Here is a 27,433-nt window from a genome sequence, read left to right on the forward strand (position 1 = left end):
TATGGGGGCTGCAGCACCAGTACTAGCAGTACTGGGACCAGTATGGGGGTTGCGGCACCAGTACTAGCAGTACTGGGACCAGTACAGGAGCTCCGGCACCAGTACTGGCAGCACTGGGACCAGTACGGGGTCCCCGGCACCAGTACTGACCATACTGGGACCAGTAGGGCGCCCGCGGCACCAGTACTGCCTGTACTGGGACCAGTACGGGGGCTCCAGCACCAGTACTGACCATACTGGGACCAGTAAGGCGCCTGCGGCACCCGTACTGCCCGTACTGGGACCAGTATGGGAGCTCCGGGACCAGTACTGGCAGCACTGGGACCAGTACGGGGGCTCCAGCACCAGTACTGCTTGTACTGGGACCAGTAAGGGGGCTGCAGCACCAGTACTGCCCGTATTGGGACCAGTATGGGATCGCCGGCGCCTGTACTGGTGGTACTGGAACCAGTACAGGGGATGCGGCACCAGTACTGCCCATACTGGGACCAGTACGGGGCCCCTGGCACCAGTACTGGCAGTACTGGGACCAGTACGGGAGCTCCGGCACCTGTACTAGCAGTACTGGGACCAGTAGGGAAGGTGCGGTACCTGTACTGCCTGTACTGGGACCAGTACAGGTGGTACTGGGACCAGTATGGGGCCCCCGGCACCAGTACTGGCAGTACAGGGACCAGTACGGGGCCCCCGGCACCAGTACTGCCCATACTGGGACCAGTAGGGGGGCTCCGGCACCAGTACTGGTCGTACTGGGACCAGTACAGGAGCTCCGGCACCTGTACTGGTGGTACTGGGACCAGCAGGGGGCTCCAGCACCAGTACTGCCCGTACTGGGACCAGTAGGGCAGTTCAGGCACCTGTACTGGTGGTACTGGGACCAGTATAGGAGCTCCGGCACCAGTACTGGCCATACTGGGACCAGTACAGGGGCTCTGGCACCAGTACTGGCCATACTGGGACCAGTACGGGAGCTCTGGCACCTGTACTGGTGGTACTGGGACCAGCAGAAGGCTCCAGCACCAGTACAGGCTGTACTGGGACCAGTAGGGGAGTTCAGGCACCTGTACTGGTGGTACTGGGAGCAGTACGGGTGCCCCGGCACCAGTACTGGTCATACTGGGACCAGTACAGGAGCTCCGGCACCAGTACTGGTCGTACTGGGACCAGTATGGTCTTTCTGGCACCAGTACTGCCCATACAGATAGCCGCTAATACCAGTAAGGACCAGTACAGGGCGCTCTGGTACTGGTGCAGCTGAACCGGGTGTACTGGGGCTATTGGGTGCTGGTACTGGACCAGTAGGACCAGTATGGACCAGTATGGAACAATAAGGGCCAGTAAGGACCAGTATGAACCAGTAAGGACCAGTATGGGGTTCTCTGGTGCTGAACTGGGTGTACTGGGGCTATGGTGTGCTAGTACTTGACCAGTATGAACCAGTAAGGGCCAATAGGGACCAGTATGGACCAGTATGTCCCAGTATGAACCAGTAAGGGCCAATAGGGACCAGTAGAAACCAGTAAGGACCAGTATGCGGGCTGTGGGGCCAAACTGGGTCTACTGAGGCTATGGGGTGCTCATACTGAACCAGTAAGGGCCAGTAAAGGCCAGTAGGGACCAGTATGGAGCAATAAAGGCCAGTAAGGACCAGTATGAACCAGTAAGGGGATCTCTGAAACTGGTGGTACTGGACTGGGTCTACTGAGGCTATGGGGTGCTCATACTGAACCAGTAAGGGCCAGTACAGCCCAGTATGGCCCAATACCTCCCAGTATGGCCCAATACCACCCAGTATGACCTCCCAGTACGCCCCAATACCTCCCAGTATGACCCAATACCTCCCAGTATGACCTCCCAGTATGACCCAAAACCACCCGGTACACCCCAATACCTCCCATTATGACCCAATACCTCCCAGTACGGCCCAATACCACCCAGTATAACCTCCCAGTACACCCCAATACCTCCCAGTACACCCCAATACCTCCCAATACCCCCCAATACCACCCAGTATGACCTCCCAGTACACCCCAATACCTCCCACTACGCCCCAATACCTCCCAATACCCCCCAATACCCCCCAGTACCCCCCAATACCCCCCAATACCCCCCAGTACACCCCAGTACACCCCAGTCTGACCCCCTACTCTCTTCCTCTCCCCCCTCCAGCCACCCCCCGCGGTCCCACCCTCTTCCCGCTGCTCTCCTGCGCCTCCTCCTCCTCCTCCTCCTCCTCCTCCTCCTCCCTCTACGCCGTGGGCTGCGTGGCCGTGGGCCACGTCCCCGCCGGGGTCACCTTCTCCTGGACCGACGCCACCAACCGCAGCGTGGCCGCCGCCGTCTCCTACCCAGAAGCCCGCGGGGCCGGGGGCAACATGGCCGCCAGCCGCTTGGAGTTGCCCCTGCAGGAGGGGAAGGGGCGCCAGCCCTTCTACTGCCACGCCACCCACCCGCGGGGCAACCCCGTGGTGGCCATCAGTAACCCCGGTGAGTAGTAGGCGGCGGCGTGGGGGGGGGGTTGCTCGGGGTTTACTACTCGTTGTATCTTCCTTGTGGGTCTCCTTGTTGGGTCCTCCTTGTTGTATCCTTCTCGTTGGGTCCTTCTCATTGGGTCTTCCTTGTGGGGTCCTCCTCGTTGTATCCTCCTCGTTGGGTCCTCCTTGTTGTATCCTACTTGTTGGGTCCTCCGCGTAGTGTCCTCCTCGTTGTATCTCCCTTGTTTTATCCCCCTTGTTGTATCCTACTCGTTGGGTCCTTCTCATTGGGTCTTCCTCATTGGGTCCTCCTCGTTGTATCCTACTCGTTGTGTCCTCCTTGTTGTATCCTACTCATTGGGTCCTCCTCGTTGGGTCCTCTTTGTTGGGTCCTCCTTGTTGGGTCCTCCTTGTTGTATCCTATTTGTTGGGTCCTTCTCATTGGGTCTTCCTCGTTGGGTCCTCCTTGTTGTATCCTCCTTGTTGTATCCTACTCGTTGGGTCCTTCTCATTGGGTCTTCCTCATTGGGTCCTCCTCGTTGTATCCTACTCGTTGGGTCCTCCTCGTTGTATCCTACTTGTTGGGTCCTCCGCGTAGTGTCCTCCTCGTTGTATCTCCCTTGTTTTATCCCCGTTGTTGTATCCTACTCGTTGGGTCCTTCTCATTGGGTCTTCCTCATTGGGTCCTCCTCGTTGTATCCTCTTTGTTGGGTCCTCCTTGTTGTATTCTCCTCGTTGGGTCCTCCTCGTTGGGTCCTCCTTGTTGTATCCTACTCGTTGGTGGCCTCCTCGTTGGGTCCTCCTCGTTGTATTCTCCTCGTGGTGTCCTCCTCGTTGTATCCTCCTTGTTGTATCCTACTCATTGTGTCCTCCTCGTGGTGTCCTCCTCGTTGGGTCCTCCTTGTTGTATCCTACTCATTGGTCGCCTCCTCGTTGGGTCCTCCTTGTTGTATCCTACTTGTTGGGTCCTCCTCGTTGTATCCTCCTCGTTGGGTCCTCCTCGTTGGGTCCTCCTTGTTGGTGTCCTCCTTGTTGTATCTTCCTTTTTGGTCCTTTTTGGTCCTTTTTTGTCCTTTTTTTGGTCCTTCTTGGTCCTTCTTGATCCTTCTTGGTCCTCCATTTTCTCCTGAACCTCCTCTTGGTCCTTTTTTTGTCCTTTTTTGTCCTTTTTTGTCCTTTTTTGTCCTTTTTTGTCCTTTTTTAGTCCTTTTTTGTCCTTCTTGGTCCTTCTTGGTCCTTCTTGGTCCTTTTTTGTCCTTTTTGGTCTTTTTTGGTCCTTTTTGTCCTTTTTTTTGTCCTTCTTGCTCCTTTTTGGTCCTTCTTGGTCCTTCTTGGTCCTTTTTTGTCCTTTTTGGTCTTTTTTGGTCCTTTTTGTCCTTTTTTGGTCCTTTTTGTCCTTTTTTTTGTCCTTCTTGGTCCTTCTTGGTCCTTCTTGGTCCTTTTTTGTCCATTTTTGTCCATTTTTGTCCTTTTTTTGTCCATTTTTGACCATTTTTGACCATTTTTGTCCATTTTTGTCCTTTTTTGTCCTTTTTTTTTTGTCCTTCTTTGTCCTTCTTTGTCCTTCTTGGTCCTTCTTGGTCATTCTTGCTCCTCCATCTTCTGAACCTCTTCTTGATCCTTTTTTGTCCTTTTTTTGTCCTTTTTTATCCTTTTTTTTGTCTTTTTTTTGTCTTTTTTTGTTCTTCTTGGTCCATTTTTGTCCCATTTTGTCCCATTTTGTCCCATTGTGTCCCATTTTGTCCCATTTTGTCCCATTTTCTCCCTTTTTCTCCCTTTTTCTCCCTTTTTCTCCCCTTTTCTCCTTTTTTCTCCCCTTTTCTCCCTTTTTCTCCCCTTTTCTCCCTTTTTCTCCCCTTTTCTCCCTTTTTCTCCCCTTTTCTCCCTTTTTCTCCCTTTTTCTCCCTTTTTCTCCCTTTTCCTCCCTTTTCCTCCCTCCTTCTCCTCCACCCCCCCCCTAACCCTCTCCCACCCCAACCCTAGGCACCCCACCCCACCCCACCACCCCGCTCCTCTCCATCCACCCCCCGTCCCGCGAGGACTTCGAGGGCCCCTACAGGAACTCCAGCCTCCTCTGCCGCGTCCGCGGGCCCCGCGGCCTCACCCCCGTCTCCTGGCTGAAGAACGGCTCCCCCGTCACCGCCGGCGCCGTCACCACTGGCGCCAGGACCGACGGCACCGGCGCCTACGTCACCGACAGCTGGCTGAGCGTCACCGAGGCCGAGTGGGACGCCGGCACCGTCTACACCTGCCAGGCCGACGGGGAGATGAGGAACAGCAGCAAGTCGCTGGAGTGCGGACGTAAGTGGCGACCTCGCCTTTGTTTTTCGGGGGAAAAATGACATAAATCCAAATTTTGGTTCCACCAAACCCAACCCTGAAACTTAGATAAGTCAGAAGTTATACCCTCACCTTTATTTTGGGGGAAGAACCAGCCAAAATCCCAACTTTGGTGCCACCAAACCCATCCCTGAATCTTAGATAAGACAGAAGTTATACCCTCCCACTTCTTTTGGGGTAAAACTAGGCAAAATCCCAAATTTTGGTTCCACCAAACCCAACCCTGAAACTTAGATAAGGCAGAAGTTATACCCTCGCCTTTATTTTTGGGGAAGAAACAAGCAAAATCCAAATTTTGGTGCCACCAAACCCATCCCTGAATCTTAGATAAGTCAGAAGCGATATCTCCACCCTTATTTTTGGGAAGAAACAAGCAAAATCCAAATTTTGGTTCCACCAAACCCAGCCCTGAATCTTAGATAAGACAGAAGTTATACCCTCCCACTTCTTTTGGGGTAAAACTAGGCAAAATCCCAACTTTGATGCCACCAAACCCAGCCCTGAAACTTAGGTCAGGTGGAAGTTATACCCTCCCCCTTCTTTTGGGGTAAAACTAGGCAAAATCCCAAATTTTGGTTCAACCAAACCTATCCTTGAACGTTAGATAAGGTAGAAATGATATCTTCAGCCTTATTTTAGGGGAGGAACCAGCCAAAATTCCAATTTTGGTTCCACCAAACCCAGCCCTGAATCTTAGATAAGTCAGAAGTTATACCCTCACCTTTATTTTTGGGGAAAAAACAGATAGAATCCAAATTTTGGTTCCACCAAACTCATCCATGAACGTTAGATAAGGTAGAAATAATATCGTCAGCCTTATTTTTGGGGAAGAAACAGGCAAAATCCCAACTTTGGTGCCATCAAACCCATCCTCGAACCTTAAATAAGGTAGAAATGGTGCCGTCACCCTTATTTTTGGGGAAGAAACAGGCAAAATCCCAACTTTGGTGCCACCAAACCCAACCCTGAACCTTAAATAAGGTAGAAGCGATATCTTCACCCTTATTTTTTGGGAAAAAACAGGCAAAATCCCAACTTTGGTGCCACCAAACCCAACCCTGAACCTTAAATATGGTATAAGCGATATTTTCACCCTTATTTTTTGTGAAGAAACAGGCAAAATCCCAACTTTGGTGCCACCAAACCCATCCTCAAACCTCAGATCAGCTAGAAGCAATATCTTCACCCTTATTTTTTGGGAAAAAACAGGCAAAATGCCAACTTTGGTGCCACCAAACCCAGCCCTGAACCTTAAATAAGGTAGAAACGGTGCCGTCACCCTTATTTTTTGGGAAAAAACCATCCAAAATCCCAACTTTAGTACCTCCGACCAATTTTCCTTGTCCTTTGGGCACACCTGCTTAATTTTTTTGGGGGGGAAAAAACCCAACTAAACCCCAACTTCCCCCATCCCCTCGCCCACCTCTTCCAGTGGACAAACCCGAGAGCAGCGACATCGCGGTGCGCGTCCTGCCCCCGTCCTTCGTGGACATCTTCAACGAGAGGGTGGCCAAGTTGACCTGCAAGGTGAGCAACCTGCCCACGGTGGAGGGCTTGGTCATCTCCTGGTTGAAGGAGGACGGGCAGAAACTGGAGACCAAGACCATGCCCCGCGTCCTCCAAGCCAACAGCCTCTACGGGGTGGAAGGGGTGGCCAGCGTCTGCGCCGACGAGTGGAACAAGGAGGAGGTCTACACCTGCAAGGTCAGCCACCCCGAGCTGCTCTTCCCCGTCGAGGAGAAGCTGCAGAAGGCCACCGGTGAGTCCCCTCGCCAAATCGGGGGGGAAAAGTTGAAAATGGAGACTCCCTTCCTCTATTTCTTGAGGTTATTGCACCAAAAATGGAGAGCGCGACCAATTGCTCGCAGCTCTCTTCCCAATTTATTGGGTTATTGCACCAAAAAAAAAGGGAAATGAGAATGCGATCACATCACCCGTTGATTTTTTTTTTGCTGGTTTTGGGGGAAAAAGGTGGTGTTGGCGTTGCTGATGCTGGTTTTTTTTTCCCAATATATGCAAAAAAAAAAAGGTGGTGTGATTGCATCGCGGGTTTGCGTAGGGAAAGAGCGTTGCGAAATTGTTGAGGGTTTGGGTGAAAAAAGTAGGGGAAAAGTGCTGCAGTTGCGTCACGGATTTGAGGAGGAAAGAAAAGTGTGGTGTGATTTCATCGCGAATTCGCAAAAAGAAAGGAAAGGCAGTGGAATTGCATCACAAATTTGGAAAAAGAAAGAAAAGGCAATGAAATTGTATTGCAAAATTGAAAAAAAAAAAGAAAAGGCATTGAAATTATATCACAAATTTGCAAAAATGAAGAAAAGGTGTTGCAATAGCATCATAAATCTGGAAAAAACAAATAAAACGTGTTTCAATTCCATCACAAATTAGTAAAAACGAAGAAAAATCAATGTAATTGCATCGCAAATTTGGAAAATGAAAGAAAAGGTGTTGCAATCGCATCTCAAATTTGGAAAAATGAAGAAAACGTGTTACAATTCCATCACAAAATAGTAAAAAGAAAGAAAAATCGATGTAATCACATTGCAAATTTGGAAAAATGAAGAAAAGGCGTTGCAATTCCATCACAAATTAGTAAAAAGCAAAGAAAAATCAATGCAATTACATCACAAATTTGGAAAAATGAAGAAAAGGTGTTGCAATTCCATCAGAAAGTAGTAAAAAGCAAAGAAAAATCAATGTAATCACATCACAAATTTGCAAAAATGAGGAAAAGGCGTTGCAATTCCATCACAAATTAGTAAAAAGCAAAGAAAAATCAATGTAATCACATCGCAAATTTGGAAAAATGAGGAAAAGGCGTTGCAATCGCATCTCCAATTTGCAAAAACGAAGAAAAGGGCATAGAAATTGCACCACAGATTTAGAAAAAACATAGAAAGGGCTTTGCCATCCCACTGCAGATTGGGAAAAATACATAAAAAAAATTGAACAAAGAGCGCTCCAACCTCAACCCACCGCCCTTCTCCCTTCCTTGCAGAGCGCGACGCCAAGCCCCCCACCCTCTACGTCTTCCCCCCTCCTCCGGAGCAGCTCAACGCCCACGAGACCGCCACCGTCACCTGCTTGGCCAAGGGTTTCAACCCCCCGGACCTCTTCATCCGTTGGCTCCGCAACGGCGAGCCCTTGCCGGCCTCCAGCTACGTCACCATGCCCCCCGTCGCCGAATCGCAACTGGCGCGCTCTTACTTCACCTACAGCGCCTTGAGCGTGGCCACCGAGGACTGGGGGGCCGGCAACGTCTTCACCTGCCTGGTCGGCCACGAGAGGTTGCCCTTGCAGGTGGCCCAGAAGTCGGTGGACAAGTCCTCGGGTAAACCCACCTCGGTCAACGTCTCCCTGGTGCTCTCCGACACCGCCAGCTCCTGCTATTAAATCATTAAATCATATTAAATCATCCCCATCCTCCTCCTCCTCCTCCTCCTCCTTCCGTCGGTTTCACTTCAACGCGTTCAAGACGCCCCCCAAAAATTAGTTGTTTCGGTGCAAAATGTGTTCAACTCCTCCTCTCCCCCCAAAAAAATGATATTTTTGCAATGCAGAACGTCTCCTCCTGCCCCCCATAATCCATTTTCTTTTTCAACATGGGATGTTATAATCCCCCCCCCTAAAAAAAATTCATTTTTCAGTGTGGATCTTCTCAAAACCTCCATCAAAATCCGTTTTTTTCAACACCAAACGTGCCCGATTCTCCCCCAAATTTGCTTTTTGCGAAGCGTGTCAAAACATCCATCAAAACTCTTTTCCGCCACACAAAACGCCTTCAACCGCCCCCAAAATTCGTTTGTTTTTTTTTTTCAACATTGGGATGTGTTGAGATCCCCCCCCAGATTTCATTCTGCAGTGTGAAATGCATTAAATTCTCCAAAAGTTTGCTTTTACAATGCAAAATGTGTTAAAACACCCCAAAAAATGTATTTTTTTGCAATCAGGAACACGTTCAAGTCTCCCCAAAATTCATTTTGCGGTGCCAAATGTGTCAAAACATCCCCGAAAACGTGTTTCTGCAATGCAAAATGTGTTAAATTCCCCAAAAAAGCTGTTTTTTGCCATGCAAAATTTCATAAAGTCCCCTAAAAACGTGCTTTTGTGCTGGGAAAAGTGGTAAAATACCCACCAAAACGTCTTTTTGCGATGTTAAACGGGTTAAAGTCCCCTCAAAGTTGGGTTTTGCAGGGGGAAAAGTGTCCAAATTCCACCAAAATGTGATTCTGCAGGGCAAAATGTGCCAAAAAGCCCTTCAAAAATAATAATAATAATTTTGCAATGTCAAAAAAAACCTGTTTCTGCAATGCAAAATGTTTAAAATTCCCCCAAAAAATGTTTCTGCAGTGCAAAAAAAACCACAAATTGTTTCTTTGATGCAAAATGTACCCCAAATCCCCCCAAAAACTCTGTTTCTGCAACCCAAAACTTGTCAACCTCCCCCCCTTCGGGATTTGTATCCGCGGTGCAAAACCTGTGACCCCCATCCCCTCTCCCCGAGGGAGAACCGACGGAAATAAAGCAAAACGATGGATTTTTGTTGAAAAACTGACCAAAAGCTCAATTTTGTCCGGGCTGGGCGGGGCGGGGGGCGCGCGGCGGTGCAGGCGGCGGCTGCGTGCATCGGGCACTGCAAATCCTTCATTTCGTCCTCTTTGGATCATGTTTTTTGGGAAATCTTTGCATCTTGGTCATTTCAAATCCTTGACTCTTGGTCTTTGCGTCTTGGTCTTTGTAAATCCTTCGTTTCATCCTCTTTGGATCATGTTTTTTGTAAATCTTTGTGTCGTGGTCTTTCCAAATTTTTCCTTCGTCCTCTTTGCATCTTGGTCTTTGCGTCTTGGTCTTTGTAAATCCTTCGTTTTATCCTCTTTGAATCATGTTTTTTGGGAAATCTTTGCATCTTGGTCATTTCAAATCCTTGACTCTTGGTCTTTGCGTCTTGGTCTTTGTAAATCCTTCGTTTCGTCCTCTTTGGATCATGTTTTTGTTTTTTGGAAATCTTTGTGTCATGGTCTTCGCAATTTTGTCCCTTCGTCCTCTTTGTATTTTGGTCTTTCCATCATGATCTTTGTAAATCCTTCGTTTCGTCCTCTTTGGATCATGTTTTTTTTGAAAATCTTTGCATCTTGGTCATTTCAAATCCTTGACTCTTGGTCTTTGTATCTTGGTTTTTGTGAATCTTTCCCTTCGTCCTCTTTGTATCTTGGTCTTTGCGTCTTGGTCTTTGTAAATCCTTCGTTTCGTCCTCTTTGGATCATGTTTTTTGGAAATCTTTGTGTCGTGGTCTTTGCAAATTTTTCCTTCGTCCTCTTTGTATCTTGGTCTTTGCATTATGGTCTTTGTAAATCCTTCGTTTCGTCCTCTTTGGATCATGGTTTTTTTTGGAAATCTTTGCATCTTGGTCATTTCAAATCCTTGACTCTTGGTCTTTGCGTCTTGGTCTTTGTAAATCCTTCGCTTCATCCTCTTTGGATCATGGTTTTTGGAAATCTTTGTGTCGTGGTCTTTGTGTCTTGGTCTTTGCATCATGATCTTTGCAAATCCTTTGCTTTTTGCTCTTTGCAAATCCTTTTTTTGTATTTTTTTCGTGCTTTTTGCATCACGATCTTTGCATCATGCTCTCTGCAGACCCTTTGCTTCTCTTGCCTCGTGCTCCTCATCCCTTTGTGTCCTCCTCATCCTCATGTCCTCCTCCTGGTGTCTTCCTCCTCCTCATGTCCTCCTCATCCTCGTGTCTTCTTCATCGTCCCTTGTCCTCATTTTCTTGTGCCTTCCTCATCCTCGTGTCCTCCTCATCCTCATGTCCTCCTCATCCTCATGCCCTCCTCATCCTCCTGTCCTCCTCCTCTTCATATCTTCCTCCTCCTCGTGTCCTCCTCCTCCTCACGTCCTCCTCATCCTCACGTCCTCCTCATCCTCACGTCCTCATCATCCTCATGTCCTCTTCATCCTCACCTCCTCCTCATCCTCACGTCCTCCTCATCCTCACGTCCTCCTCATCCTCATGTCCTCCTCCTCCTCATGTCTTCCTCCTCTTGTCCTCCTCATCTTCCTCATCCTCACGTCCTCCTCACGTCCTCACCTTGCACCACCCTCAGCCTCGCTTCCCCTTCTGCAACTTGCCCGAGATTCCGGCCCATTTTTCCCCCTAAAATCCCACAAAATCAGTTAATCGACCTCCCCCAGAAGACCTTTCGCTTATTTTGGGGGAGAAAAACGCATAATTGGCTTTTTTTTTTTGGAGGTCAGACACGTGCTGCAGCGACTGACTGCAAAAAAAATGGGGGGTGGCCTGCGTAAGGGAAACAAATTCAGTGGGGGGGGGATTACCAAAACCAAGCATTTTGGGTCTAAAAAAGCCAATTTAGGTAAAAACATAAATAATCAGCACGGAACAGGGCCACCCTGTGACGCACAACCCGGAAAAATCGGGGCGCGCAAGGGATTGGCGTGGCCCCGCCCACTTTTGGGGCGAAATCTTCCCTTTTGGGGGCCCCCGCGTCTCGTTATTTTGAGCCCAAATGTACATTTTTGAGGATTTTGGGGGGGGGTTATTTTCGGCCAGGCTTGCTCAGCACCCCGCGTTTCCCAGCCCGCGGATGCCGCGCCGCCGCGTTCACCGCTCGCAGCCCCCCGAAACCCCAGGGGTTTTCCACCCCTGCTGACAGCCGGACCTAAAATCACCCAAATTTGACCCAAAACCAGCCCCTTTTTATTTTTTTTTTTTACTATTTTTGTGCCCCGCGGCGACGGCGCTAACTCGCTCTCGCCTCTTCTCCCAAGCCTTCCTGGACGCCTACACGGAGGTGGAAGAGGACGACGACCTCGACAACCTGTGGACGACGGCCTCGACCTTCATCGTCCTCTTCATCCTCAGCCTCTTCTACAGCGCCACCGTAACCTTGATCAAGGTAGGGATTTTGGGGCGAAAACGCCCCAAAATGGGGCTGGTTGGGTGGCCACTGGGAGACGGGGGACGTGGGGATGGGATCCACCATGTCCAAGAGCCGTTGAGTTGCAATAGAGCAAACCCAACATCTCTCACGCTGATATATTAATTTTCCCCCAAAATTTTGCTAAAATCTCAATATTTTACCCTATTTCAAGACTTTTTAGCATCAATCCCATCTCTTAACGACTTTTATTTACACAGAATTGGGTTGAAAGATGAGGAATTGGATCCACCACATTCAATGAGATGTTGAGTTGCAATGGTGCAACCTCCTATCACCTCTCACATTCACAATGTCACTTTTTCCCCAAAAATTTTTGCTAAAATCTCCTTTTTTTACCCCATTTCAAGACATTTTAAGATCAATCCCATCTCCTAATGACTTTTATTTACTCAGAATTGGGTTGAAAGATGAAGAATTGGATCCAACACATGCAAAAAAACACATTAAATTGCAACAACGCAACCTCCTATCTCTTCTTCTCACTCATAAATTCAGATTTTCCCCCAAATTTTGCGAAAATATGAAATTTTAATTAACCGAAACCCTCGTTTTCCCCATCACCAGGTGAAATAACCCGGCTCCTGTCGGATTTTGCTGCCCACCGTCGCCGGACGCCTCCTCCACATGGTGCAACCCCCTCCCTTTCCCTTTTCCTTGTAAATAGTCGTCGTGAAAATAAACATTTTTTTTTTCTCCGGACTCCGCTTGTTTTTGTGCGTGCATCGTGCCAGGATTTGGGTTTGGGTTTTTTTTGGGAAAAAAAATGGATTTACACGATCTTGCAATTTATTAATTTTTTTTTTTTTTCCAGTGGATTACATACTCTTGTGATTTTTTTGGTTTTGTTTTTTGTTTGTTTTTTTTTTTCCAATGGATTGCATGCTTTTGCAAGTTTTTTTTTAAATTATTATTATTTTTTGCAATGCAAAATAACATTAAAGAACATAAAAGAATATAAAAGAACATTACATGTTCTTGTAATTTTATTTTTATTTTTATTTTTATTTTTATTATTATTATTATTATTATTATTATCATTATCATTATCATTATCATTATCATTATCATTATCATTATTATTATTTCGCATGGATTACTTGGTCTTGCCCTTTATTTGGAGTTTTTTCAGTGGATTTCATGCTTTTGCGATTTATTTTATTTTTTTTTTCAATAGATTGCATGCTTTTGCAACTTATTGATGGTTTTGTTTTGTTTTTTTTTGCTATAAACTGCATTTTCTTGCAAGATATTTTGAGTCTTTTGCGATGGATTGAGTGTCCTCAAAATATTTTATTTTATATTTTATTTTGTTTTGTTTTATTTTATTTTATTTTAAGATAAGATCATGTTGGGTCTTCCAAGGCAACGTTGGGTCTTCCAAGACCGCGTTGGGTCTTCCAAGACCGCTTTGGGTCTTCCAAGACAACGTTGGGTCTTCCAAGACCACGTTGGGTCTTCCAAGACTGCGTTGGGTCTTCCAAGCCCCTGTTGGGTCTTCCAACGCAACATTGGGTCTTCCAAGACCGCTTTGGGTCTTCCAAGCCCCCGTTGGGTCTTCCAAGACTGTGTTGGGTCTTCCAAGCCCCTGTTGGGTCTTCCAGGACCTACGTTGGGTCTTCCAAGACCGCGTTGGGTCTTCCAAAACTGCGTTGGGTCTTCCAAGACCGCGTTGGGTCTTCCAAGACAACGATGGGTCTTCCAAGCCCCTGTTGGGTCTTCCAAGACAACGATGGGTCTTCCAAGCCCCCGTTGGGTCTTCCAAGCCCCCGTTGGGTCTTCCAAGACCTACGTTTGGTCTTCCAAGACAACATTGGGTCTTCCAAGACCGCGTTGGGTCTTCCAAGGCAACGTTGGGTCTTCCAAGACCGCGTTGGGTCTTCCAAGCCCCTGTTGGGTCTTCCAACGCAACGTTGGGTCTTCCAAGACCTCGTTGGGTCTTCCAAGACAACGTTGGGTCTTCCAACACAACGTTGGGTCTTCCAAGACCTCGTTGGGTCTTCCAAGCCCCTGTTGGGTCTTCCAACGCAACATTGGGTCTTCCAAGACCGCTTTGGGTCTTCCAAGCCCCTGTTGGGTCTTCCAAGACAACGATGGGTCTTCCAAGACCACGTTGGGTCTTCCAAGCCCCCGTTGGGTCTTCCAAGACCGCGTTTGGTCTTCCAAGACAACATTGGGTCTTCCAAGACCGCGTTGGGTCTTCCAAGACAACGTTGGGTCTTCCAAGACCGCGTTGGGTCTTCCAAGACAACGTTGGGTCTTCCAAGACCGCGTTGGGTCTTCCAAGACCGCTTTGGGTCTTCCAAGACCGCGTCGGGTCTTCCAAGCCCCTGTTGGGTCTTCCAAGTCCACAACCAGGCAGCCAATGAGCATCGGGGAAGGGTCGTTAGGGGTTAATTAGATGGGTTAATGATGACGTCCCCTGCCCCACGGATCTCTGGGATCGCAGTGGGCCGAGCTTCATGAAATGGGGCGGAGGAGGAGCCTGGATCTCCACCTTCATCACACTCTTCCTCCTCATCTCCTACGTCAGAGCCCAGACCCCGCCCACTCCATCCCCTCCTTCCCATTGGCCAACGGCCTTGGAGGGGGAAACAGCCACAAAACGGGGTGAAAAACACCAGAAAATGCCAAAAAAACACATTAAAATCCCACTTTATTAACAAATTTCCCATCTTTGCTTCTCCATGTCCATATTTTCAACAAAAAATCCGCCTTTCCCCTCGCTCCCGCCATGTTTTTCCCATCATGCACCGCGTCCTTCTGTGGGAAAGGCGCCGGGGGTGGTTTTGGGGCAGGAAACGGCTATTTTGGGTGCGATGACTCAGACGGAGAAGCGCGGTTTGGGTAAACAGGACACATCTGGCCGGGGTGACGCCGAAATCCAGATGTTTGGCGCTGCTTTTTTGGGGGGAAAACAACCAGTTTCGGCTCCCCGAATGACTCAGGCAGCAGCCCAAGAAACCACGGCGGGGAGGAAAGAGGAGAAATGAAAATGGCTTTTATCGTAAACAGGATTTTGGGGTTTTGGGTCAAAAAAATGAAATTTTGGCTCCCCGGCACGCAATCGAGCCACGGAGAGGTGTAGGGCTGGGGAGGAAAATGGGGGGAAAAGGGAGGAAAATGGGGAAAAAAAAGGGAAAAAATGGTTTTTTTTGAAGCTTTGTGATTAGGATAAGTTCAACACAAAGTGGCTTCATTTTTTGGGGGGGAAAAAAGGGGTTTCTGGCAACGTGATGGACATTGGGGTGCGATAAACCAACACAACAGTGCTTTTTTTGGGGAAAAAAAACGGATTTCGTGAAGCTCGATGAAGATTAGGCTGAGATGAAGCAACACGATGAGGCTTCATTTTGGGGAAAAAATAGTCTTTTTTGTTAACCCGATGGAAACTGAATAGGAAGCACCAACAAAACAGGGCTGTTTTTTTGGGGAAAAGGGTTTTTTGGAGATTTATGGAAGTTAGGGTGTGACGCACCAACACAACACGGCTTCATTTTGGGGGGAAAAAGAGTCTCTCGAAGCCTCCTGGAGATCACTGAGGCAACGCGGCTCCATTTTGGGGTGGAAAAATGGGTTCCCGAAGCCCGTGGAAACAGTCTGAAAATCGTTTTATTCTGTGCATTTTCAGGAAAAGCACAAAAACTCCCGGTCCAACCCCTGGCACAACGGAGGGGTGAAGACCTTCAGTGTTCAGAGAACCTGGGGAGACACCAAAATTAAATTTTTTAGCTTTAATTAACGTTAATTATTAGTGTTTTGGGGTGTGGGGGGGGTACCTTGAAGAGGGTGACGCCGGTGCTGTAGCAGAGGCTGAGGAGGAAGAGGATGACGAAGGCCACGGCCGTCCAGAGGTCGGAGACGTCTTCCTCCACCTCCAGCTCCGTCTCCTCGCCCAGGGCCACCATGATGCATTCTGGGGAGACTGACAAAAAAAAGGGGACGGGGTTCAGCCCCAAAAAGACGTGTTTTTACCCGTTTTCCACCCAATTCCTCCCCAGCACCCTTCAAGAAGCAATGGGATCGTGGGGGTTTTTGGTACATGCATCAAAACCCCAAATTTTCACCCATTTTCCACCCAATGTTTGCCAAAAACCCTTCAACAATCATCATGATCATGAGGATTTGGGGTACATGCATCAAAAAGCCATATTTTCACCCATTTTCCACCCAATTCCTCCCAAAACCTCTTCTATAAGCAACAGGACCATGACAATTTTTGAAACAAGTATCAAAAATCCACATTTTCACCCATTTTCCACCCAGTCCTTGACCAAAACCCTCCAACAAGCACCATGGTCATGAGGATTTTGGGTACATGTACCAAAAAGCCACATTTTCACACATTTTCTACCCAATTCCTCCACAAAACCCTTCCTCAAGCAATGGGATCACAAGGCTCTTTGGTGCATGTACCAAAAAGCCACATTTTCACACATTTTCCACCCAATCCTTGACCAAAACCTCTTCTATAAGCAACAGGACCATGACAATTTTTGATACATGCACCAAAAATCCACATTTTCACCCATTTTCCACCCAGTCCTTGACCAAAACCCTCCAACAAGCACCATGGTCACGAGGATTTTGGGTACATGTACCAAAAAGACACATTTTCACCCGATTTTCACCCAATTCCTCCACAAAACCCTTCCTCAAGCAATGGGATCACAAGGCTCTTTGGTGCATGTACCAAAAAGCCACATTTTCACACATTTTCCTCCCAATCCTTGACCAAAACCCTTCAACAAGCACCATGGTCATGAGGATTTGGGGTACATGCACCAAAAAGCCATATTTTCACCCATTTTTCACCCAATCCCTCTCCAAAACTCTTCCATAAGCAACGGGGCCATGAGGGTTTTTGGTGTATGTATCAAAAAGCCACTTTTTCACCCATTTTTCCACCCAATCCCTCTCCAAAACTCCTCAACAAGCAACGGGGCCATGAGGGTTTTTGGTGTATGTATCAAAAAGCCAGTTTTTCACCCATTTTTCCACCCAATCCCTCTCCAAAACTCCTCAACAAGCAACGGGGCCACAAAGATTTTGGCGCATGCACCAAAAAAGCCATATTTTCACCCATATTCCACCTAATTATTGGGCAAAACCCTGCTGCGAGCAAAAGAGCAGTGGGTTGGTTTTTGGTACATGAAAAATAATAATAATAATTTTTGCCCATTTTCTACCCAATTCATGTCCAAAACCCTGCTGCAAATAAGGTGGAAGTAGGATTTTTTTTAACGAACTTAGCATAAAATGTCACATTTTCACCTATTTTCTACCCAAATCCCTCTCCAAAACTCTCCCAGCAAGGAGGGATTTTTGGTGCGTGCAGCAAAAAACCCATTTCCGCCTGTTTTCTACTCAATTCGTGTCTAAAACCCTGCCGCGAGAAAAGGGGAAGCGAGATTTTATTATTGTTTTTTTTGGGCGAGTGCAGCAAAACACCACATTTCCACCCATTTTTTTCTCTTGTTTCTCTCTAAAACCTTGCTGCAAAAAAAAGAGGATTTTTTAAAAAGTTTTAGTGTGTGCACCAAAGACCCAATTTTCCCTGTTTTCTACCCAATTCTTGGCCAAAACCCTGCTGCGAGCAAACTGGGAATCCCTAATTTGTGTAAATCCTACTTTTTCTCACCTCTCTTGATTAAAAAAAATAGGCAAAAAAGAGGGGAAAATGGGTCATTTCGTCCTTCTCTTTCTCACCACTTGCTAAAAAAAATAGGCAAAAAAAAAAGAGGGAAAATGGAAAATTGATTAGCCCCTTCCTAATTGATTAGCCCTGTCCCTAATTGATTTACTCTGTCCTTAATTAATTAGCCCCATCCCTATTTAATTAGCCCCATCGCTAATTGGGGCTGGGAGGGTTTGGGAGGAGGTGGATGTGTTGGATGAAGGTACATTTCTGAGTGAATTCTCTGTTTTTTTAATATTATCTTTTTTTTTTTTTATCATTATTCTGATTTTCAAATTTATCATCATTAATATTTTTTTTAATTATTATCATTAATTTCCTTTTGGAAGGGGATTGGAAGGAGGTGGATGTGATGGATGAAGACACCAGTGCTGGCACATTTCTGTGTGATTTCTCTGTTTTTTATTGTTGTTTTTTTTAACTATTATCCTTATTTTTTCTCATTCTTATCTGCGTCATTATTATCTTTTTTTTTTTTTTGAATTATCTTTTTTTATCTTTTTTTTTTGGAAGGGGATTAGGAGGAGGTAGACACACTGGGTGAAGACACCAGCACCCTCATGTCTTTGTGTGATTTCTGTGTTGGTTTTTTGTTTGTTTGTTTGTTTTGTTTTGTTTTTGTAATTATTATATTTTTTTCCCATTTTTTCATCATTATTATCACTTTTTTGGAAAAATTCTTTCGAATTTTTTTTTTTAAACTTTTTGGAAGGGGATTGGGAGGAGGTGGACGCGCCGGATGAAGACTCCAGCGCCAGCACATTTCTGCGTGATTTCCATGTTTCTTCTTCTTATTATTTTTAATACTAATAATTTTCTCTCTTATTATTATTTTTTCATCATTATTATCTTTTTTTTGTATTTTTTAATTATTATCTTTTTTTTGGAAGGGGACTGGGAGGAGGTGGACGCACCGGATGAAGACACTGGCGCTAAAACTTTCGTGCGTGATTTCCATGTTTCTTCTTATTATTATTTTTAATACTAATAATTTTCTCTCTTATTATTATTTTTTCATCATTATTATCTTTTTTTTTTTTTTTTTTTTAATTATTATCTTTTTTTTGGAAGGGGACTGGGAGGAGGTGGACACACTGGACAAAGACACCAGTGCCAGCACATTTCTGTGTGATTTCCATGTTTCTTCTTACTATTTTTAATAATAATTTTATCTCTTCTTATTACTATTTTTTCATCATCCTTATCTTTTTATATATATTTTTTTTTGAATTATTATCCTTTTTTTTGGAAGGGGACTGGGAGGAGGTGGACGCACCGGATGAAGACACCACCGCTAAAACTTTCGTGCGTGATTTCCATGTTTCTTCTTATTATTTTTAATAATAATAATTTTCTCTTATTATTTTTCATCATTATTATCTTTTTTGTATTTTTTTTTTGAATTATTATCCTTTTTTTTGGAAGGGGACTGGGAGGAGGTGGACGCACCGGATGAAGACACCAGCGCTAAAACTTTCGTGCGTGATTTCCATGTTTCTTCTTATTATTTTTAATAATAATAATTTTCTCTTATTATTTTTCATCCTTATTATCTTTTTTGTATTTTTTTTTTGAATTATTATCCTTTTTTTTGGAAGGGGACTGGGAGGAGGTGGACGCACCGGATGAAGACACCAGCGCTAGACCATTTTGTGCGTGATTTCCATCTCTTTTATTCCCGTACTTAATTTTTTCCCACCACACTCAAACTCTTTCAACCAAAATTATACTTTTTCCATTATTTTTGTTTTTTTTTGACGGATTTACAAGCCCCGGCCCGCGCTCAGTAGCAGGTGCCCTCGGCGTCGCTGAGGATCACCGAGACGTTGACGTGGCTGGGTTTACCCGTGCTCTTGTCCAGGCTCTTCTGCACGAAATTCAGCGGGATGCCGTCGTGCCCCACCACGCAGGCGAAGCTGTCCCCGCGCTGCCACTCGGCCGCCGCCACGCTCAACTTGCTGTAGACGCTGAAGAGCCCGCCGGCCCCTTCCTGGGGGCCGAAGGTGGAGAAGCTTCCGGAAGCCACCGGCCGGTCCTCTTGGGTCCAGGTGACCAAGATGTCGCGGGGACGGAAGCCCAAGGCCAAGCAGGTCAAGGTGGCGGTCTCTTGGCGGGCCAACTCCTCCGAGGGCGGGGGGAAGACGTAGACGGAGGGCGCCTGCACCGAGACGGCTGCGGGGTGGGCGCAAGAGAAGGTCAGGGGGGGGCTCCCAGTAAGACCCTTCCAGTTGGCTGGGTTCTCCCAGTAAGACCCTTCCAGTTGGCTGGGGCCTCCCAGTAAGACCTTTCCCGTTGGCTAGGTCCTTCCAGCTTGATAGACCCTTCCAGTTGGCTAGGTCCTTCCAGTTGGATAGACCTTCCCAGTTGACAAGACCCTTCCAGTAGGCTAGATCCTCCCAGTAAGACCCTTCCAGTTGGCTGGGTTCTCCCAGTAAGACCCTTCCAGTTGGCTGGGGCCTCCCAGTAAGACCTTTCCCGTTGGCTAGGTCCTTCCAGCTTGATAGACCCTTCCAGTTGGCTAGGTCCTTCCAGTTGACTACGTCCTTCCGGTAGGCTAGATCCTTCCAGTTGACTAGACCCTGGTTGGCTAGGTCCTTCCAGTTGGATAGACCCCTCCAGTAGGCTAGGTCCTCCCAGTAAGACCTTCCCAGTTGGCTAGATCCTTCCAGCTTGATAGACCCTTCCAGTTGGCTAGGTCCTTCCAGCTGGATAGACCTTTCCAGTAGACAAGACCCTTCCAGTTGGCTAGGTCCTCCCAGTAAGATCTTTCCAGTTGGCTAGGTCCTCCCAGTAAGACCCTTTCCAGTTGGCTAGGTCCTCCCAGTAAGACCCTTTCCAGTTGGCTAGGTCCTCCCAGTAAGATCTTTCCAGTTGGATAGACCCTTCCAGTAGACAAGACCCTTCCAGTAGGCTAGGTCGTCCCAGTAAGACCCTTCCAGTAGGCTAGGTCCTCCCAGTAGACCCTCCCAGTAGCCCCTTCTGGTGGACAACACCTCCCAGCGGCCACGCTCCTTCCAGGAGACCACACCCTTCCACCGGGCCGGCCATCTTGCCTTCTCCCAGAAGCCCTTGCTCTCCGCCTACACCCTTCCAGTAGACCTCTTCCAGTTGGCCAACCCCTTCCACTCAACTCCTCCAGCCAACTGCTTCCGCCTGGCCCCAAACTTCTCCGCTCTTGCCCCAAACTTCTCCGTTCTTGCCCCAAACTTCTCCGCTCTCGCCCCAAACCTCTCCTCCCCCATCGGGGCTTGCGATTGGGCGGGAGGGGAGCGGCGGCTTCCTACCTAGGTCTTTCTGCACCGATCTCTTGACGGGTCCTTCCACCTCGGGGCCGGACACGTCGCAGGTGAAGGTCTCGCCGCTGTTCCACTCCTCGGCGCAGACCTTCAGGACGCTGGTGAGGCGGTAGAGGCCGTTCTCCAGCTTCTCAGGCTCCCCGGGGGACACGTCCAAGGCGGTCCCGGCGCTGCGGGACCAGGCGAACTTCAGGTCCTGGGGGGCGTTGGTGGCCACGCAGGTGACGCTGGCGTTCTGGCTGAGGTAGAGGTCCTCCAAGGACGGGGGGAGGACGGTGACCTCCAGCTTGGCTTCGGGACCTGGGTGGGGTGGGGTGGGGTGGGGAGCGGCGTTGAGCGGGGCGCGGGGGTTGGGGGGGACGCCAAATCCTGCAGCCGAACGCTCGCCCCGTCTTCTCGATCCCACCAAAAAGGGAGAGTTTTGGGGGTGTTTCCCCAGATTGAGCCTTTCGGGGCAAGTTTTGGGACCTCGCTCCTACCAAAAGTAGGGCTTTGGGGCATGGATCCCCCTCGGGACCTCTTGGCCGGGCACCAGACCCTAAAAACCTACCCCAGAAGACAGGAATCGGGGCGTTTTCCAAGAAAATTGCAAAAAAAAATCATTTTTTTCACTTTTTTTCCTAATTTTTTGGGGGCTTCGTCCACCTGTTTTCTTAATTTCTGCCTTTTAGCTCCAAAAGCCACCGTCGCCACATTTTCTGGTGTCGTGACGTCACTCACCTGGCCACGTGTCATCTCCCGGGTGCCCACCCACCTCCAAAGACCCCGCCCAACCATCCGTCTTGACCTTCTACTCATCCAACCACCTCCAAAGACCCCGCCCAACCATCCATCTTGACCTTCTACCCATCCAAGACCTCCAAAGACCCCGCCCAACCATCCATCTTGACTTCTACCCATCCAAGACCTCCAAAGACCCCGCCCAACCATCCGTCTTGACTTCTACCCATCCAAGACCTCCAAAGACCCCGCCCAACCATCCATCTTGACTTCTACCCATCCAAGACCTCCACCCAACCATCCATCTTGACTTCTACCCATCCAAGACCTCCAAAGACCCCGCCCAACCATCCTTCTTGACCTTCTAGCCATCCACCCACCTCCAAGACCTCCACCTAACCATCTTTCTCGACCACCCCCCCACCTCCCGCCCCCGCCCCGCCCCTCACCTGTGCAGTAGGTGCTGATGGACTTGACGATGGGCTCCTTGAGCGAGCTGTGGGACACCCTGCAGGAGAACTCGGCCCCCTGGTCCCAGCTCTGCCGGCTGACGTTGACCTGGCTCCACTGGGTGGCCTTCTTGTTGGAGCACTCGCTGCAGCTGTAGTTGTCCTCCTCCAGCTCCTGGACCTGCTGGTTTATCAGCCACTCCACCTGGGCGTTGCTGTCCTTCAGCCCCTCGATGAGGCACACCAGCAGGACCCGGTTCTCGGGGTCTTCTTGGGTTGGGTAGCTGAGGAGCTTCACCGTCGGGGGGTCGATACAACAGGTACCTGCAGAAGAAAAGGATCAGAACCCGTCTAGGAGTTGACCAAGATGTCTTGAAAGGCCAAGAGCAAGGCCAAGACCAACGCCAACCCATGTAGGCCAACGTCAACCCAACTAGGAATTGACCAAGTCATCTTGGAAGACCAAGAGCAAGGCCAAGACTAATGCCAACCCAACTAGGAGTTGACCAAAACATCTTGGAAGGCCAAGAGCAAGGCCAAGACCAACGCCAACCCAACTAAGAGTTGACGAAGTCATCGTGGAAGGCCAAGAGCAAGGCCAGGAGCAAGGCCAACCCATGTAGGCCAACGTCAACCCAACTAGGAGTTGACCAAGACATCATGGAAGGCCAAGAGCAAGGCCAAGACCACTCAAAACCCGTCTAGGAGTTGACCAAGTCATCATGCAAGGCCAAGACCAACTCCAACCCAACTAGGACTTGACCAAGACCAACGCCAACCCAACGAGGAGTTGACCAAGTCATCATGGAAGGCCAAGAGCAAGGCCAAAACCACCCAAAACCCGTCTAGGAGTTGACCAAGTCTTTGTGGAAGGCCAAGACCAACGCCAACCCAACTAGGAGTTGACCAAGACCAACGCCAACCCAACTAGGAGTTGACCAAGCCATTGTGGAAGACCAAGATCAAGGCCGAAACCACCCAAAACCCATCTAGGAGTTGACCAAGTCATCATGGAAGACCAAGACCAACTCCAACCCAACTAGGACTTGACCAAGCCATCATGGAAGACCAAGACCAAGGCCGAAACCACCCAAAACCCGCCTAGGAGCTGAGCGAACCACCCCGCGACACCAGGCCCGGCGTTTTCCTCACCGACGATGTCCTTGCTGAGGGAGGCGGAGGTGGGCGCGTGGGTGACCTTGCACTGGAAATTTTGGCCGTCGTAGCTGCTGGCCGGCACGGTGAGCTGGCTGCTGACGCTGTAGAAGCTGGCGCTGTTTTGGACGGCCGGGAAGGTCAACTGGTCACCTGGGACACTGGAGACCCAAGTGATGGTGACGGGCTCGGGGAAGAAGTCGCTCACGAGGCAGCCGATGGTGACGTTGCTCCCGTCCTTGCAGTCGGTCACGGGGATCAAGGAGTAGGCGGTGGGACGGGTGGCGGGGACTGCGGGAGGAGGAGAAGAAGACCCCCAAATGGTGGTTGGGGGGCTGGAGGAGCCCCCCATCCCTCCCCAAACCCAGCAGGGTGCAGGACCTGCCCCGAAAGGTGATGTGAAAGCGCCCTCGAGACGCCGGCGTCCCCGGGGGACCTCGTGGCCAGACAGGGGGGGAAGTTCACAAGTTTCCTCCCGACGCCGTTTCTCACCCCGAAAATAATTAAGAAAAACCTCAACGCGGCGTTTCTCGCCCCCAAAAAACCCACCCCCACGTCACGGCGTCGCACCCAGGTCTCCCACCCGCCCGCCCGCCCCGACCCCGAAATATTTCGGTGCGCGGCGTCGGCCGCGCCGCTCCGTCTGTCCCCGTCTAATTTGGGGCTCTTCGGCGCTTTTTGGGACCTTCTGGTGGTAAGGAGGTGCTGGGGGGGTTGGAGAGGACGCGGGGCTGCTTTTGCTGAGCGGGGCTGGAGGAAAAAGGGGCTTGATTGGCTAAAAATCGAGGTTTTCTACCAAAAATTGAGGCTGAGCGTGAGCAAAATGGCAAAAATTGGGGGTTTCCTAGAGGAGGTCGAGGTTGAGCACAACCGAAATGGCTCAAAACTGTGATTTTTTAAAATAATTTTGCAGCTGAGCGTCGGTCAAAGACCTCAAAATTGGCTTTTCTAGAGAAAATCGAGGCTGAATATTTTTTGGCAGGGCTCAAAATCCGGTTTTCCTCGAGAAAACTGGGGTCGACCAGGGCAAGCGCAGCCCAAAATCGGAGTTTCCTAGAGAAGATCGAGGTTGAGCATCACTGCACAGCTGAAAAGGCGAGATTTCCTCTAAAAATATCAGAGCTGAGCGTCACCGAGCAGCTCAAAATTGAGATTTCCTCTAAAAATACCGAATCTGAGTGTCACTGCGCAGCTCAAAATTGAGATTTCCTCTAAAAATACCAATCTGGGCATCTCTGCGCAACCCAAAAATGAGATTTTCTCTAAAAATATCGAATCTGAGCGTCACGGAACAGCTCAAAGATGAGATTTTCTCCAAAAATATCAAATCTGAGCATCACTGAGCAGCTCAAAGATGGGATTTCCTCTAAAAATATCAATTCTGGGTGTCACTGAACAGCTCAAATATAAGATTTCCTCTAAAAATACCAATCTGGGCATCTCTGCGCAACCCAAAAATGAGATTTTCTCTAAAAATATCAAATCTGAGCGTCATGGAACAGCTCAAAGATGAGATTTTCTCCAAAAATATCAAATCTGAGTGTCACTGAACAGCCTGAAGATGGAATTTTCCCCAAAAATATCAATTCTGAGCACCACTGAACAGCCTGAAGATGGGATTTTCTCCAAAAATACCAATTCTGAGCATCCCTGCACAGCTCAAAAATGAGATTTTCTGTAAAAATATCAATTCTGGGCATCACTGAACAGCTCAAAGACGAGATTTCCTCTAAAAATACCAATCTGAGCATCTCTGCGCAACCCAAAAAATGGGATTTTCTCCAAAAATACCAAATCTGCGATAATTTTGAGATAATATCGAGGCGGTGCACGGCTCAAACTCGCCTTTCCCACGGAACACCAAGCCTGACCATCCCACAGAAACCTCAAAAATTGATTTTTTTGAAGAAAATCGAGGTTGAGGACCAGGTGAGGACCTCCGGCACAGCTCCAGGCTGGCTTTTTTCTAGAAAAATCTCCAGGTTGAGCAAATGCTGGCTGGGACGGAACCTCATTAGGGTGGGTTTTTTGGGGGGGGTTTTGGGTGGGCATTGCTAGAATACCTAGGTGGGCTTCCCCAGCACGTCTAGGTGGGCTTTCCTAGCAGATCTAGGTGAGTATGGCCAAAAAATTTGGGTGGGCTTCCCTAGGAGATCTAGGTGGGCTTCCCTAGCTCATCCGGGTGGGCTTTCCTAGCAGATCTAGGTGAGCATGGCCAAAAAATTTGGGTGGGCTTGCCCAAAAACCCTAGGTGGGCTTCCCTAGCACGTCTAGGTGGGCTTCCCTAGCAGATCTGGGTGAGTATGGCCAAAAAATTTGGGTTGGGTTCCCTAGAACATCTAGGTGGGCTTCTGTAGCTCATCTAGGTGGGCTTTCCTAGTAGATTTAGGTGAGGATGGCCAAAAAATTTGGGTGGGCTTTGCTAGAAGAGCTAGGTGGGCTTCCATAGCACATCTAGGGCAGCATGGCCACAAAATTTGGGTGGGCATTGCTAGCACGTCTAGGTGGGCTTCCCTAGCTCATCTAGAGGAGTATGGCCAGAAAATTTGGGTTGGGTTCCCTAGCACGTCTAGGTGGGCTTCCCTAGCACGTCTAGGTGGGCTTTCCTAGCAGATCTAGGTGAGTATGGCCAAAAAATTTGGGTGGGCTTCCCTAGCATGTCTAGGTAAGCATAACCAGAAAAGCTAGGTGGGCTTCCATAGCACGTCTAGGTGAGTATGGCCAGAAAATTTGGGTGGGCTTCGCTAGCACACCTAGGTGGGCTTCCATAACACGTCTAGGTGGGCTTTCCTAGCAGATCTGGGTGAGCATGGCCAGAAAATTTGGGTGGGCTTCCCTAGCATGTCTAGGTGGGCTTTCCTAGCTCATCTAGGTAGTCTTTCCTTGCTCATTTAGGTGAGTATGGCCAGAAAATTTGGGTTGGGTTCCCTAGCACCTCTAGGTGGGCTTCCATAGCACGTCTAGGTGGGCTTCCGTAGCTCATTTAGGTGAATATGGCCAAAAAATTTGGGTGGGCATGGCGAAAAACCCTAGGTGGGCTTCCCTAGCTCATCTAGGTGGGCTTCCCTAGCACGTCTAGGTGGGCTTCCCTAGCAGATCTAGGTCAGTATGGCCAAAAAATTTGGGTTGGGTTCCCTAGAACATCTAGGTGGGCTTCCATAACACGTCTAGGTGGGCTTTCCTAGCAGATCTAGGTGAGCATGGCCAAAAAATCCGGGTGGGCTTCCCTAGCACCTCTAGGTGGGCTTCCATAACACGTCTAGGGGAGTATGGCCAAAAAATTTGGGTGGGCTTTGCTAGCACACCTAGGTGGGCTTCCCTAGCACGTCTAGGTGGGCTTCCCTAGTAGATTTAGGGGAGTATGGCCAAAAAATTTGGGTGGGCTTTGCTAGAAGAGCTAGGTGGGCTTCCATAGCACGTCTAGGGGAGTATGGCCAAAAAATTTGGGTGGGCTTCCATGGCAAGTCTAGGTGGGCTTCCATAGCACGTCTAGGTGAGTATGGCCAGAAAACGTCTAGGTGGGCTTCCCTAGCATGTCTAGGTAAGCATGGCCATAAAAGCTAGGTGGGCTTCCATAGCACGTCTAGGTGGGCTTCCCTAGCAGATCTGGGTGAGCATGGCCAAAAAATTTGGGTGGGCTTCCATAGCACACCTAGGTGGGCTTCCATAGCACGTCTAGGGGAGTATGGCCACAAAATTTGGGTGGGCTTCCCTAGGACACCTAGGTGGGCTTCCCTAGCACGTCTAGGTGGGCTTTCCTAGCAGATCTAGGTGAGCATGGCCACAAAATTTGGGTGGGCTTCCCTAGGAGATCTAGGTGGGCTTTCCTAGCTCATCTAGGTAGTCTTTCCTTGCTCATCTGGGTGAGTATGGCCAGAAAATTTGGGTTGGGTTCCCTAGAACATCTAGGTGGGCTTCAATAACACGTCTAGGTGGGCTTTCCTAGTAGATCTAGGTGAGTATGGCCAAAAAATTTGGGTGGGCTTCCCTAGCATGTCTAGGTAAGCATAACCAGAAAAGCTAGGTGGGCTTCCATAGCACATCTAGGTGAGCATGGCCAGAAAATTTGGGTGGGCATGGCCAAAAACCCTAGGTGGGCTTCCCTAGCACGTCTAGGTGGGCTTCCATAGCAGATCTAGGTGAGCATGGCCACAAAATTTGGGTGGGCTTCCCTAGCTCATCTAGGTGGGCTACCATAGCACGTCTAGGTGGGCTTCCGTAGCTCATTTAGGTGAATATGGCCAAAAAATTTGGGTGGGCTTGCCCAAAAACCCTAGGTGGGCTTCCCTAGCACGTCTAGGTGGGCTTCCGTAGGACGTCTAGGGGAGTATGGCCACAAAATTTG

The 27,433-nt window shown here is 48.7% G+C and overlaps 2 gene segments (V, D, J or C); one reads left to right on the forward strand and one right to left on the reverse strand.

Moving 5' to 3' along the window:
- Nucleotides 1-27,433, forward strand: part of LOC311220690 (Ig mu chain C region-like) — a 47,604-nt gene that overhangs the window by 6,170 nt on the left and 14,001 nt on the right.
- LOC311220678 (Ig gamma-1 chain C region secreted form-like) lies at nt 20,595-23,440 on the reverse strand. The segment is given in 3 exons: nt 23,086-23,440; nt 21,934-22,257; nt 20,595-21,064 (listed from the first exon to the last, which is right to left on the reverse strand).

Source organism: Netta rufina, assembly GCF_964035555.1.
Source record: "Netta rufina genome assembly, chromosome: 37".
In the NCBI taxonomy this organism is placed as follows: Eukaryota; Metazoa; Chordata; class Aves; order Anseriformes; family Anatidae; genus Netta; species Netta rufina.